At 36.3% G+C, this 13,857-nt stretch overlaps 2 long non-coding RNA genes across 2 annotated transcripts in view; one reads left to right on the top strand and one right to left on the bottom strand.

The window, feature by feature from the left end:
* Positions 1 to 8,260, top strand: part of LOC103462910 (uncharacterized) — a 39,187-nt gene extending 30,927 nt beyond the window's left edge. The window contains exon 4 of the long non-coding RNA XR_533410.2: positions 7,938 to 8,260. This is a non-coding gene — a long non-coding RNA (uncharacterized LOC103462910). The remainder of the gene's footprint in view (positions 1 to 7,937) is intronic.
* A 1,884-nt stretch (positions 8,261 to 10,144) lies between these two features.
* LOC103462909 (uncharacterized) lies at positions 10,145 to 11,112 on the bottom strand. Its single transcript, XR_533409.1, has 2 exons — positions 11,052 to 11,112; positions 10,145 to 10,371 (listed from the first exon to the last, which is right to left on the bottom strand). It is a non-coding gene; the product is annotated as an uncharacterized LOC103462909 (long non-coding RNA).
* Positions 11,113 to 13,857: the final 2,745 nt, after the last annotated feature.

The raw sequence follows: 13,857 nt of genomic DNA, 5'->3' as shown, positions 1-13,857 counted from the left end.
AAACCACCTGCATATCCCCCAAGAGCGCACAAGTCCAAATAAGGACAATTGCGTCACGGGCTTCTCCCCGTCACCAATTGAACGCATGGAAATTAGCGTCCCAGAGTCGAACGCTAGCAAACASTTGACCAATGCGACACAAGCGCTCACAAACAAGAACGTAATTCAATTAACACAGTAAGAACAAAAGCCAAACTTACCGAACCGAACATAACCGACAGAACCGTTTGACGAGCCCCCAGCATAATACTGGTAATTTAATCCAGCTAATGACTGCTTAGAAAATGCTGAGTACCTTATTAACTGTGAAGCAGAGGATTTTGCTGATTGGATTTCTCCTCAGTGCACTGTAAAAACAGAATTGTATCAAGTACTTTTATCTAGTTTCTAGTGAAAATGTATTAGTACACTGGAAATTAGACAAAACTCGTTTACAAATAACTTTTTGGCAATCTGTAGGAGCTTGTATTACGTAAATAATTCCTTGATATTGATGAAAAAGTGCTAGGTCCATTGGGAGATTATTTCTCTGTTAGCAGTACATTTGTCCCATGTTATAAGTGAAATAATCTCCCAGTAGAACAAGAGGTTTTTCATCAATATCAAGGAATTACTACACAAAAATGGAGACAAATATCTTAGTACACTTGAAATAAGACAAAACTAACTTAGAAGTTACTTTACAGCAAGATTCTAGTATTAAGTCAATACTTAATGTACTTGATGAAAAAGTACTAATTCCACTAGAAGATTATTTCATTTATAACATGGAAACAGTTTCTTGTTATAATGTCACTGAAGTGATGTAAGCTAATCACAAATGAAGCTAATGATAGCAGGTACATTTCACACAGACTAACATAGGAATGATAAAGCATCTTGTTTTAGCATCTTCATGCTGCTTTGGGCCCCAAAAAGGCTTTGGCCGGCCGTGGTTGCCAAGTAAATAAAGCTGTTAGTGTGTACAATTTGGTGTTAAATCACTAAATAATAAACCAACTTTATTCTGTTTTTTGAGCAGTATTATTGCATCTCAAAGCACCAGAATGCAGCTTAGCACATTATGAATTGGCGTTAAGTGAAATAAAAGTGGCACTGGCCATGCGGAGAGGCGGGCAGCTCCAAGAGGGAACAGTGATGGAGCTTTTATGGAGCAGGGACACGGTGACGACAGCACTTACAGCCTCATAATGCAGCGATTAGACTCCGATAGCATGAGGTCTGGTGACAGCACGGCTCTCTGGGGAGCCCAGACGTTGTCAGAGGAGCCTCTGTAACTGCAGCCTGCAGCCAGCGGCTCGAGCTGGCAGGGCCCCCGAACTCTTTTCCATGAAGAAGTTATAAATCAGCCGGGTCCTGACAGCAGCAGCACCGAGACGAGTCACCTTGGGCGGAGCCACTGGCTTCTGCACTGCAAGACGTTCGCTTGCTAATGAATCCTTTTCCTCCTAGTATCGTCATTTATCCTCACGTATTCACACACAGAGGAGCTCCGATCTCGCAGCTGAGCGAGATATATAAATATATATATATATATATATATGTGTGTGTGTGTGCAGTGCAGAGTCCTCTATGTTTGATTACATGTCACAGTAGCTGTGCTTCCATTTAAATCTGTGCAAAACCTTGTACTCTGCCAATGTCAAAAAAACGATTTCGCAATTGCTGTGTTTCCATTAAACAAGAATTTAAATTCCATGTGAATAACTTTGGATAACTTTGGTCACACAGTCTTTAAAAACATGCCACTCCAACAACTACTTCCTGCTGTCGTCGTCTTCTCCGTCGTTTCCGCCAGTGGTAACTTCCAGGAGTTGTTCACATGACTAAAAAGTGTTTCCATGCAGTACTGTAAAATACGTCTACAGCTCTTTTGGACCACTACAAAAAAGATGAGTAAAATTGATTCTGTGGCCTTTTTGTCAGGCAGCTGATAAATGAGCTGGACTTCAAACTGCAAGCCCATGACCCCAAATTTAGACATTTTGAGATTAATCTCAGAAATTTTCTAGAAAAACAACTTTGAAATTCTCTGAGCTCCAAAAGCTGAAAAAATATTTGCCTTTATAAGCTAAGAAATTTCCAAGATTTATCTAGATATTTTCTGAGAATAATATTAAAATTAGAGTTTTTTTTTCCTTCAAATTTTCAATTTTTGGCAAATTTATTTTCGTAACACAAGTTTGCGCCGTAATATAGCCAATAAAAATGCAGCTAACGTCGAAGCTGGTCTCCATGTAAAGTGGAAAGCGGAGCTGCATATCCAAACAGGTGAGAAGACGTATGCATTAATGGGTTAAAGCAAAAACATCCATCTGTATTCCCTCATCCTTGTCTGACAGGTTGATGCCCCCATCTGTCAACCAGCTCCATTCAGGACCCAGAGAGAAAATAATAGTTTTAAAACATCTACATCTGCCTGCCCCCACTGCTGTGACACAAATTATTGTTTACAGGGTTGAACCTCGGCACGTCATTTGATCGGTTTGTCTTTTCAAAGTCAAACATAGCTGCATATCAAAGCAAAGTTTGTCCATTTTCTGCTGTATTTGACTGTTGGTGAAGGGCTGGTTGGATTTGCTGCCTGTTTGGAAAATATAGATTCATATTTTAATGGTTTTTGGTTTTTGAAACATTACAAACATTACATCTGGTTTTTGAAACATTACAATTCAATGGTATAAATTAGTCACTTAGGATTTTATCTTTAAGGTGAATAATTTATGGATCAAAACAGAATATTGTTAGATGAAAGCACTTCAAGGTTTTTTTTACAACAACATTCCTTAATATGAATCTGTGGCTTTGACAAATCAAATTCATACATTCAATTGGGCAACCATACAACCTTACATCTTTGAAAAGCAGAAGTGTCGCCTCCTGCACAACCAACAAAAAAAAACTCTCCTCTTTTCCAGCAGCCATTGTACAGTGCATAAAGGGCTTAAAACCAGCTGGCCAAACATGTTGCAGCTCAGCTTGGGTTGCTGGGTAACGAGGCTGAGAAGGGGGAGTTGCTAGGTAACGGCGTAGCGCCCATGGAATGTGACTTATCGGGAGGTTTTGGAAACGGCTCATTTTCCAGACACCAAAAAACATTAACTCAGTTCCAAAAACCGGCTGGGTGGGTTTAAGTGCTTGGGTTCTTTTAAGAAGCTGCAGAAAGCCAAATGGAAGCATAAATACTTTCCAAAAGTGAATTTTGCACAATAGGTCCCCCGTAATAAAGACTACCAGATGTCAAAACTATTTTATAAACCACTAAGTATTGACTGAATTCAAAAAGCCAAACAATTCCCAAATAATGAACCCAAATCTTCTGCGCAAAGAAATTATTAAATATAATTATATCAATTCCAAACGTTCATGCCATGTAAATGCTGGAGATGCTAATTGAAATATTTGTTCTATAGCTCATAAAAACAAGACGTCAAAACAAAACACAACTGACTTGAAAGTCTAAAACTCGTATTTATTGGTAGTCCAGCTTCTACAAACCTTTTGGCACAGCCTTTACTCTTTGCACTTAAAATAATCAGAAACCACAAAATATGCAAAGATTTTCCATAAATGTCTCTTTGAATCAAGACCATGGAGAAAAATCAAACCTCAACTTGACGTGCAGCTCTACACATCAAACAGGCTGAATGTTTGATCTTGTTCTTACTTATGATAGAAACAAAAATCAAAAGGCATGTTCAATTCAATGCTGCTCAATTAAGGAGAAATCACTGCACAACATCTCCAAACAACTTGCAGAGGCTGCGTTTCGATTACAAATGTACATAAAACTTTACTATTCCACTAATGTAAAAAACAACTAACAACTGCTGGGTTTTAATTAAATAAAAACACAATGAAAATGTATGTTTGTTCACATAAAGTCAATTAAAAACATGCTGCACCATCATCCTCCTCCAACCACTTCCTGTTGTCTTCTTTGTCGTTCCCTACAGTAGTAACAACAACGGTGTGTTGATCACGCGACTCTTGATGCAAAAAAAGTGTTGCCATTGTAGATCAATAAGGAGTAAAATTTCCACACAGAAACTTAAAAATTTTCTAGGAAAATGTTATTTCTGCCAGAAATAATAGACGACGACAGGAAGTAGTTGGAGGTTTTTAATTACTAGTTGCGTGAACAAATTTATTCACGTGATTTTAATTTATTCTTAACTGGAAACACTAAAACTGAAACTGTTTTCCACACGTTTCCACTGAACATAATATTGGGTAAATTGGAATTACGCAAATCAATTTGATTAATGGGAATTTACACATTTAAAAAAAACTCACATTTAATAGTTTTTGTGGTAGGATGATGTGATTTTTGGGCGTGTCAAAAAATATGTACTTTGCAAAACTACAATGGAAACAGTTTTTGCATCATACAAGTCACGTGATCAACAACCAGAGGTTACTACTGGCAGAAATGACAAAGAAGACAACAGAAAGTGGTTGGAGGATTATAGCGAGGCATTATTTTTAATGACGTGATTATGTTAAACTTATTCACGTGACTTTAACAGCATTCCTTAATTAATTGAAACGCCACAATTACAAAATCTACATCTGCAAAGTATCGAAAAAAAATTATGCACATTTGTAAAGGGAACACAGATAATAAATATATTCACCGCTCAAAGGCTCCATCAAACATCAACAAACAATTGTGGTTATAAATAACATCAACATGTTTCCTAAAAATAAAATGCAGGTGAGAGAAGCTGGAAACCGTGAAAACACGGATGATGGGGAGAAAATAAAGCGTTAATTTATTAACTTATTCCACAAAAGTGATGCTTTGCAGCTTCAGGCCTTTCAGTGCAACATCTCCAGGGTCGTCTTTCAGTTTCCTCACATAATCAGCGAGAGTGTGTCGCTCATTTTAATTAAAATCTCTTCATCCAGAAACGTGTTAGTGGAGAAGACAATGCTGGCAGGAAATGAAAAAAACTACAGCAGAAGAAGACAGTAGATCACATTCAGGTTTAACTTTTTTGTGCGTTTTCAGTTAAAAACGGTTAGGAATCTAAATTTATTTGATCTTACTTTGATATTTTGTGAGTTTAAACATCAAAACTATCTGCTGGGAAATGATCTCAGCTTTTTAGGGGATTTTATTTTTGTTCTTAGCTTTGAGATCACATTGAGATATTTATAGAAAGTTCTGATCTGAAGTTTTTCAGATCTCTGGTCGTGAAGGAAAGCCGTTTCTGAAGCTTCACTACAATAAGCAAAGATTTTCTTTAACAAAAACAGTTGCAGTTACTGCAACCCAATAAAGCTCTTTATTCGAGTTCCTTTTTAATTATTTCTGAGACAAAATAAAATGTTATTACACCTGAGAGTGTTTCATCTCTGCCCTAAATAAAAAATGCAGACTTTATTACTGTTGGCATTAAATAAGTTTACAAACACAAAGAGTTTTATTCCATTTTATTTTATGTATAATATTCATTATTGCTAATTTAAGGGKTTTTTTTACTTCTTAAACTTGATTTACATCAAGCACTTGCATTAAAATCATCGTTTCTTTCTAAATCTTACATTTTTCTTTCTGAAGACAAATCTTAATGAATTACAATGGAGTATTAAGACAATAATGAGCAAAAATTTTAAATTAAATTATAAGAATGAAGTCAAGGTATTTCATGAAGTTGAAATAATGCAAGAAAAAAGTACTAATATGAGAAGTAATAAAATAATCATAATGAATTGTAACATCTGAGAAGTTAAGTTTTCAGAAATTTAATTTTAATGACTTGAGCAATTGATAATTTTATAAAAGTTACATCTCCAAATTTCCCTGTAAATTGCGATTATGATGAAAATCCAAAACTTTAAATAGAATATTACATAAAACCAGTAAATATATACGTACATATATTTTAATACAAAAATGTAAAATCACGATCATGTAAGTCTTAACAGTTATTCCTCCAATAGGTTGTTGATAAAGAGGCTACAGCTGCTGACAGAGTTCTGTTTTGAAACATATTCATGAAAAATTGAGTGGAAGGAAAAAGTGCAATAAAAAAAGGTGGATAAGCAACAGGGATAACCCGAGACTCGATAGGACTGAGAATCAAAACTCATTCAAGAGACAAAAACTAATTTTATTTCACTTATAACACGGAAAAATGTCTTGTTACTAGTTAAAATAATCTGCCAGTGGGACTAGTACTTTTTCATCAGTATTAAGGAATTGTTAATTTAATACAAGGTTCTGAAAAGCTACTTTATGTTATTTTAGTCCATTTCCAACGGAACTAAGATATTTGCACCAGAAACTACAAAAAACTTGGTAAAATTTTGACGCATTTATGTGACATCTTGTCATTTTTGCAACAAAAACAAGAAAATCCATAAACACCAAATCTTGCAGCACAGTTTTTAAAGAGTGCAGTCGAATATTTTACGAGTGCCAACCACATTTATTTTTAAGCTGGATCAGGTTTTTCACATGATTTTTCCTGCAGCAGCAGCCAGTGATCCGTTTCTGTTGGTTTGAAATAATTAATCCGATCAATTTTAGGTGAATTTCTCTCTGAGAATTAAAAACATGTATGTTTGTTTTCAACATTTCTCCTCCACTGGGACTGATGTACACCTGATAATTGACTTTTGTTTCCCCCAAACGAACATCATAAGTAAGTAATTTGACTCGATTTAAATCAAAACAAATTAATTTGGAAATTAGTGTTTCCTTCCAAGCCGTTTCTAACAGAAAACCCACCTCACACACGGGCCAATTAAGAAAACACACACAAGACAAAGCACCACACACAAACACAAGCGCACAATGCAAGCCTGGGTTACCATGGCGACAGGGCTGTGGACATGCCGAGGATTTATTAAAAAAGCCTCTCTGGCAGCGTTGTTCCCTCTGCAGAGACGCTCCACGGCCCGACTGTTTGGAGAAACAATATTCAGCATCATGCTTGTCATGAGGACAATAAGCATCTTTAAGCATCAGCATCTATGGCGGCGAAATGATTACAAGCTGCTGCTAGCGAAGCTGTGGGGAAGCGAAACATCGCCGAAGCAAAAATACAGAAATCTGGGTTTCATAACACCAAACACTGCGACGGCGCGACAGAAAAGCAACAAGAAAACGAGAACATTTTCACCAATAACAAAAGAAAGTTCCTGTTCCAAAAGCTGAAAATGTTCAAGCTTTGAAATTCAGAAACTTCCAAGTTTTTTTCTAGAACATTTCTGAGATTAATGTAGAATTTTTTAAATTCTTTTCATCACTTTTTTTTATTATTATTATTTCTGAGATTAATTTTAAAAAATTCTGAGTTTTTATCTAGTAAATGTTGACTTTCAAAACACAAATTTATGCATTTTTTTTCCAGATCATTTCTGAATTAATCTAAATAATTTCTGGATTTTCTTTTCCAGCAAATGTTGGACTGTTCAACTCAAGAATTTCTAGACTTTTTTACTCTAAAATTTCTGAGACAATTCCCATAATTTGAGGTTTTTTTTCCAGAAAATTGTCTACTTCTGAACCTGTTTTTCTAGAACATTTCTGAGATTAATCTCAAAGTTTCAGATTTTCTTTTGGCAAATTTTCAACTATTTACATTTACTTTTTTTTTCCCAAAAAATTTTTAACTTTTGATGCTGAGAAATTTCCAAATTTTTTACTTTTCAAGCTCAAATTTCCATGTTCTTCTAGAAAATTTCTGACATTTTTTTTTACCAGAAACTTGCTCTTTGTTTTTATATATATTAACACACCATAGTAACACACTTAAATCCAAACAATTAATCAACTTAATTGTCAATTAATGCTTAGATACAAATTGGAGAACGAGGAAGCACCTTTAATGTGGCTTTCTTTACGTAAACTCAAAAGTAATAAAGAAGGATTCAAGAGTTTTGAGCAGAACTGTAAACCAAACTCTTCCTCCCGCTGTGCTCAGAGATCAAGAGGAGAGGAGTTTAAGCCCAAGAGACGGATGAAGAAAGAGGATAAGAGAGATGATGGATGATGGGTGGATGTTGGGTCCAGCACAGTCAAGACTCCTCATTCCATGAAGGAAAATCAGTTTTCCCTCGTTTCCCCTGAGGCCGTTCATCCACGAAGCAGCGCAACGCCGGGCCAGCAACTCTGTGACATTTAGCAACCAGGATGTAAGAGGAACGGCAGACAAAGAGCCTGTCTGTGATTTGATGAACATTTCCCGGGTTTTACGCCGTGAAGCGCCAGGATGGGCCGAATGTAGGACCAACACGATAAAAAACTCACAGAAGTTACTCTAATAAACGATAATGTTGTTTTAAGAAGAATAATGGCATAAATATGCAAAAACACATTCTCAAATATCAATAAACTTTAAATTCTAATGAATTGGAACTGGAAGACATTTTAAATATCCAAAATAATAATAAAAAATATAATGACGTCTCTGTAAGCAAAAAAAGAGACCAAAGCGCCAAACTGAAGACTTTTATCATCTAGTTTTTGGAAGAAATATAGAGAGAAAAAGGAAAAACGATAAATCCTAAAAATAGAAATGAATTTATTATGCAGTTACCTGATTTATTGATTATTGCTGCAGGCCTGCAGCTGAATGTCAGGAAGACTTTTGGAAACTGGAAGTGGAAACAGGATAGAGATAAAAGCCCGTCATTCCCTTTCACTGAAAGATCAAATCTGACTTCTCTGGGACATGAAAAGCTGATGAAACAGGGCAGCGGAGACAAAAGCGAAGCCAGGCAGGATTAATGCGACTGCTGGTACCCATTTGTAACGTCTTCAGCTCACCTGAGAGTTTCCTGGCGACCCCCACTTTCACTTTATCAGCGCTCCCGCTGCCCCGACTCCCCACCTTTGAAGTCGCTGAATCTTTTTATGAGCGAACGGGACGGCGAAGAGGGGACTGATTTATATTCTGGATCACACAGACACAGATGCTGCACCTCCAGCAAAGCAAAAATTTAAAAAAAAACTATCAAGAGGACCAGCAGAAGGGGGGAAAAAAAAAAAAATGGCACAGCTCTGCTGATTTAAGCCAACGGGGGATTCTGCCTACGCATCCACACTTGTTTCAGCGTACGCAGAACCTGCAAAAACTGAAACGCAAACACACACGCTGCGGCCTGCGTGTGGGCGGATGTGAAGGTAATGGGCGCTGGGGAACAGGAACAGGTAACTCTCTAATAAAATTACTGCTGGCGTTTAATCAGCTTGGTCTGCAGAAACGAGATCGCGCAGAGAGATAACGTCTACCCTCTCAGCTGAGAATTAAAACATGCTTTTAATGCGTTTTTACACCACAGACACATGAAGAAATATTATTTCCATGTCGGGGGGATTCAGCTGCTAACTTTCTGCTAATGTCGAAAAAATAGCAGTTTTCTTTAAAGAGGCAGTACTGTGTTTTCCGGGTAAACATTTTATAGCACAAATAACTAACTATGTTACCTTCAGTTGTTATAAAAATTCTCTATATATCAAATATGAATTTTAAAAAAACTTCCTAATTTAACGCCTTGAAATTGGGTCTCTGTCTCTTTAAGAAGCTCCTGCTCTTTCTGAAGCTCCGCCTTCAGGAACTCAAAACAACATGGCTCCTCTATTAACCCTTTAACAACATTTTTACCAGAGTTTAACTGAGACGTAGCTCCTACAATGAGCTCAGCAGATGAGCAGTTGCTCCAAATGTTTGCCAATTGCTGGTGGCTAGTCTGAAGGAGCAGAGTGGGGGAGGAGCTTTGTCTTCGAAGGCGGGGCTAAGTCCAACCAAGCGTTCTGCACCGCTGAATGGTTGCCATGCCATAATTCTTAAAAATAATTCAGAACTGATCAAAACTGATGTTGGCAGGTTAAAGCTTGACAAAAATTGAGAAACATTGATCACAAATCTCTGATTAGTGAATCACAGAATTATTATTATCCACATTCAAATATCAGCATCTTTGTTTTAAGTTTTTATAATTTTTCTAAACTCGAAAGTTGTGTCAGCTACATCCAAAGATAAAAAATGGTCACACCCTAGAAAATATGAAAACCCCTTTAAAATGAATAATGAGATGCAAGGCTTTAAGCAGAATATCAATAAATGTATCGGTTTCTTCCATTTTGCTTTAATGTGTAATTTAATTCAAAGACGGTATACGATATAAAAACGCTTCCTCTCTTTTTATTGGCTGTGACAGCAAAACGAAGCCATCGCTGTGACGAGGTGTGGAGATCAAGGTGATCGCTCTGCCTCACTTTCCTCGTCTTCCTCTCTGAATTATGCATTTATTCATTTCACATTTCTCCAGACTTTTATATCTTATCTGCTCCTGCATTACGTCTCATCTCTGATCTACAGGAATCGGTCCGTCTGGAAAAAACCCACATGCAGACTACAAAACGGATATGAAGATCAAACAGAGGACAAAAGTTTCACTTTCTCTTCCTCTCCCCGAAAAACACATAAAAATGTTCAACATATACAGGTACAAAAAGACAACTCTGATGCAACTTTCACACGATTAATCGGATTAATCATGATTAATCACAAATCATCATCAACTAATTTAGTAATCAATCTATAAAGACTCAAAAAATAGCTATTTGCTGAAAGAATAACGTATTCAGAGCAGTAATTAAGCCTTTATATATATGTGTGTGTGTGTGTGTGTGTGTGTGTGCATGTGTGTGTACAGAGAGAGAGAGTTTGTGTTTAAATTTAAAGTTCATTTCTTTCAACAAAATATGAACTTTTTGGGTGGGAGCCAAAGAACCACAGTAGAGCTGGATGGTTTGTTTTACATCTTAAAATTATAAATACATAGAAAACAATAATTTTTCATAAATCCAAAATATTCCACAATTTAACCGTTTCTTTGCATCCTATACATGTGGCCAGTTTTCCTTAATCCCTTAAATCCACAGAGCCTGCCAGTTACATGTCCGTAAAGTGAAACAAATCCTTTTTCAACCAAATTACGGCTTCAGAAACAGCAGCAAAGTCATTAATTTGACACAAACAAAAAGAAAACCACATTAGACTAGTAGAAAAAAAGAAAAAACTTCTGCTTACCAAACTTTTTCACTCCCACTGTCACTGCAGGAAAGGTTAGAAACCCGAGTCCTGAGGCGCGTTTCTGGACTAATCAGACCTCAGTGTTTATATTCAAAACTCAGCTGACCAATTACCAGCCACCGCTGCTGCTGTGAACTTTGACCCTTCAACCCATATTGCTCACTACTGTTTCCTGTTGAACATCACGTGAAAAAGGTTGATAATTAACAATCACATTATCAGAGATAGAAACCTGGAGCATAAAAGATAATAAAGGAAAAAAATCTACGTGACAAGTTAAACAAATGACCATTTTACAATTTTCAGCAAGATAAAGGAGCTTGTTCAAAGTCAACAACTAATAAGAATAATTAATATTGTTGAAAAAGTACTACTTCCACTAATAGATTATTTCACTTATAACGTGTTATGAGTGAAATAATATAAGTATTTCTGGTTATAACCAGACTTGGGTAGTAACTAGCTAAGTTTACTCAATTACATTCACTTTAGTATTTTTTATGTACTTTTGGGAGTATTTTTGTTGCGCTGTAATTTTTACTTTTACTTGAGTAATTTTATTATGAAGTATTTCTACACTTAGTTGAGTAAAATGTCTGGATTTTCTACTCACTGAATGAAAAACAAACATGTTTTAACCAAAGATTCACCAGACACAGACCTGCAGTTTTTGTTAAAGTTCCTGAAGAAACTATTGAAAGAAACTGATTTGGAAACATTTTCTTTTGTCTTATTTTTTTTACTATTTATGTGAATTTTTGTAATTTTTGTCCTTAAAATACCAAAATTTTCACTTAACTTTATATTTTGGTTCGTCTGGTGATGTAACTTTTAAATGATTGACAATTTGATTGGTTACTCAGTACTTGAGTAGATGTTTTACTAAATATGTTTTACTCTTACCCAAGTAATTTCTTGAATGGCTAATTTTAACTTTTACTAGTAAAATATGTTGAAGTACTGATACTCTTACTTGAGTATAATTTGTGACTCCTGTGTCCACCTCTGCTTATAAGATATCTGGTTAAAAGTGAAATAATCTGCCAGTGGAACAAGACTTGCATCACTATCCTCCATTTAGCAGAGAGCTAACATGTCACACATCACAGTCATTATTTTATCTTGGTCACAATATACAAAGACAGCTCCATATATAGTTAGCAACCCCTAAACTAAAACCATCAAGTAGGAATACAATAAATCTAACTTTATGTGGAAGAAACAATACACTAGTTAGCAGCTAAGCTAGCGGGGCAGCTAGCATGCTAGCGTCAAAATGCTAACACAATAGAATGTTATTTCCCTCTCAAAACAAAGTATGCATAACACTGGTTCACTTAATAATGAATGTTATATGATTTAAACTTCATGACAATTATATTTTGTGGTACTTAATAAACATAAACAGCCTGTAATTAAACAAAAATATACGTTTCCTTCTTTATGTAAATCTTTGACTGGTTCGGCAGGACAAAATATTCTCCAATCGGTTCAATGCCACCTTGTGGTGTACCTCGGTACAACACCCCAATTACATTTTTCCGTTTTTAATTTCCTTCAACCTTGTTTTAATTCCACCAAAATATCAATAAAACTGTGATCACACCTTTATATGCATCACAGTTTATTTTTACGTATCATACCCACACATTATAAGTTAGCAGCTCTTTCTGGCAGAAAAACATGAGAGAGCTTCATGATGAAAGTTCAATTTACTCCCAGCATCTCAACCAAACAAAACAGACATACAAAAGACCAGCAGCTAATCTGAAGCGCTTTACACTTGCGATAATTAAATGCACACTTGGCCTAATTTAATGTTGATATCCGATAATTAAGAGCTCACATCCCTGCACTGTCATATCTTTCTGTTTTATTCTAACAATCAGCGTCAGCAGACACCTGAACACCTAGCATACGTCCTAATGAGGTCTTTACAGCCTAATGAGGACTCTGGTGCATAAAGTGCATGCACTGTGATATAGCATTTGTGCGTCGGGACAAAAGAGCTCACTGGAGACGCCATTAGGAACTAATTGATTTCATTTGCAGACTGATAACGTACAAATTTGCTCTAAAGAAGCTTAGACCGAATCATTTATATCCGTCACAAGATTACTGGTGGGAAATAAATTGCACATTTACAGTAGGGGGTGGGAATAATGGATATGGATATACCCCAAGATTAGATGATGTTTGACAAAGGAAGAAGGATTCAGTGCTTTTCTCCCCTGCCTCCCCAATTCTTCATGTACGCACTGCGTGATTCTCTCTGAATCGCAGACTAATTGAATTAGAGCTGTGAGATTACAGCCAGTATGGTCCCCTGTCCTTCTGTGCTCTGCTGCGAGACAGAAAAGAAGGTGGGAGTGGCGACGTCTGATGGTAATAAACCCTGAAGACAGACGGGGTGATTCATAAAACCATGTGAAAGAATGGAATAATCAGTATCAGTGAGAGCTGAATAAACTGCTTACCACCACATAATAGTCTAATAATCTCAACTGAAGTGACTTCATGATATGGTGGAGAGTAAACGGACTCCAACACAGACCAACCGATTGCTCCACTTGTTCTGTTAGAAATGTGGGAAACATTTGTTAATATTCCTCTACTGTCAAAAAAAAAAAAAAACGTAAGACATTTTGCAATTGTGGCGTTTTCATTAAATACGAAAAATAATTAAAAAGACAAGATTCTTAAGGCTATCAGTCATTAAAAAAACATGCTATGCCATAATCCTCCATCTACTTCCTGTTATCTCCGCTGTGGTTTGCGTCAGCAGCAACATCCAGTAGTTGAT

The sequence above is a fragment of the Poecilia reticulata genome, linkage group LG3, assembly GCF_000633615.1.
Source record: "Poecilia reticulata strain Guanapo linkage group LG3, Guppy_female_1.0+MT, whole genome shotgun sequence".
Taxonomy (NCBI): Eukaryota; Metazoa; Chordata; class Actinopteri; order Cyprinodontiformes; family Poeciliidae; genus Poecilia; species Poecilia reticulata.
This window is presented reverse-complemented; position numbering and strand designations above follow the sequence as displayed.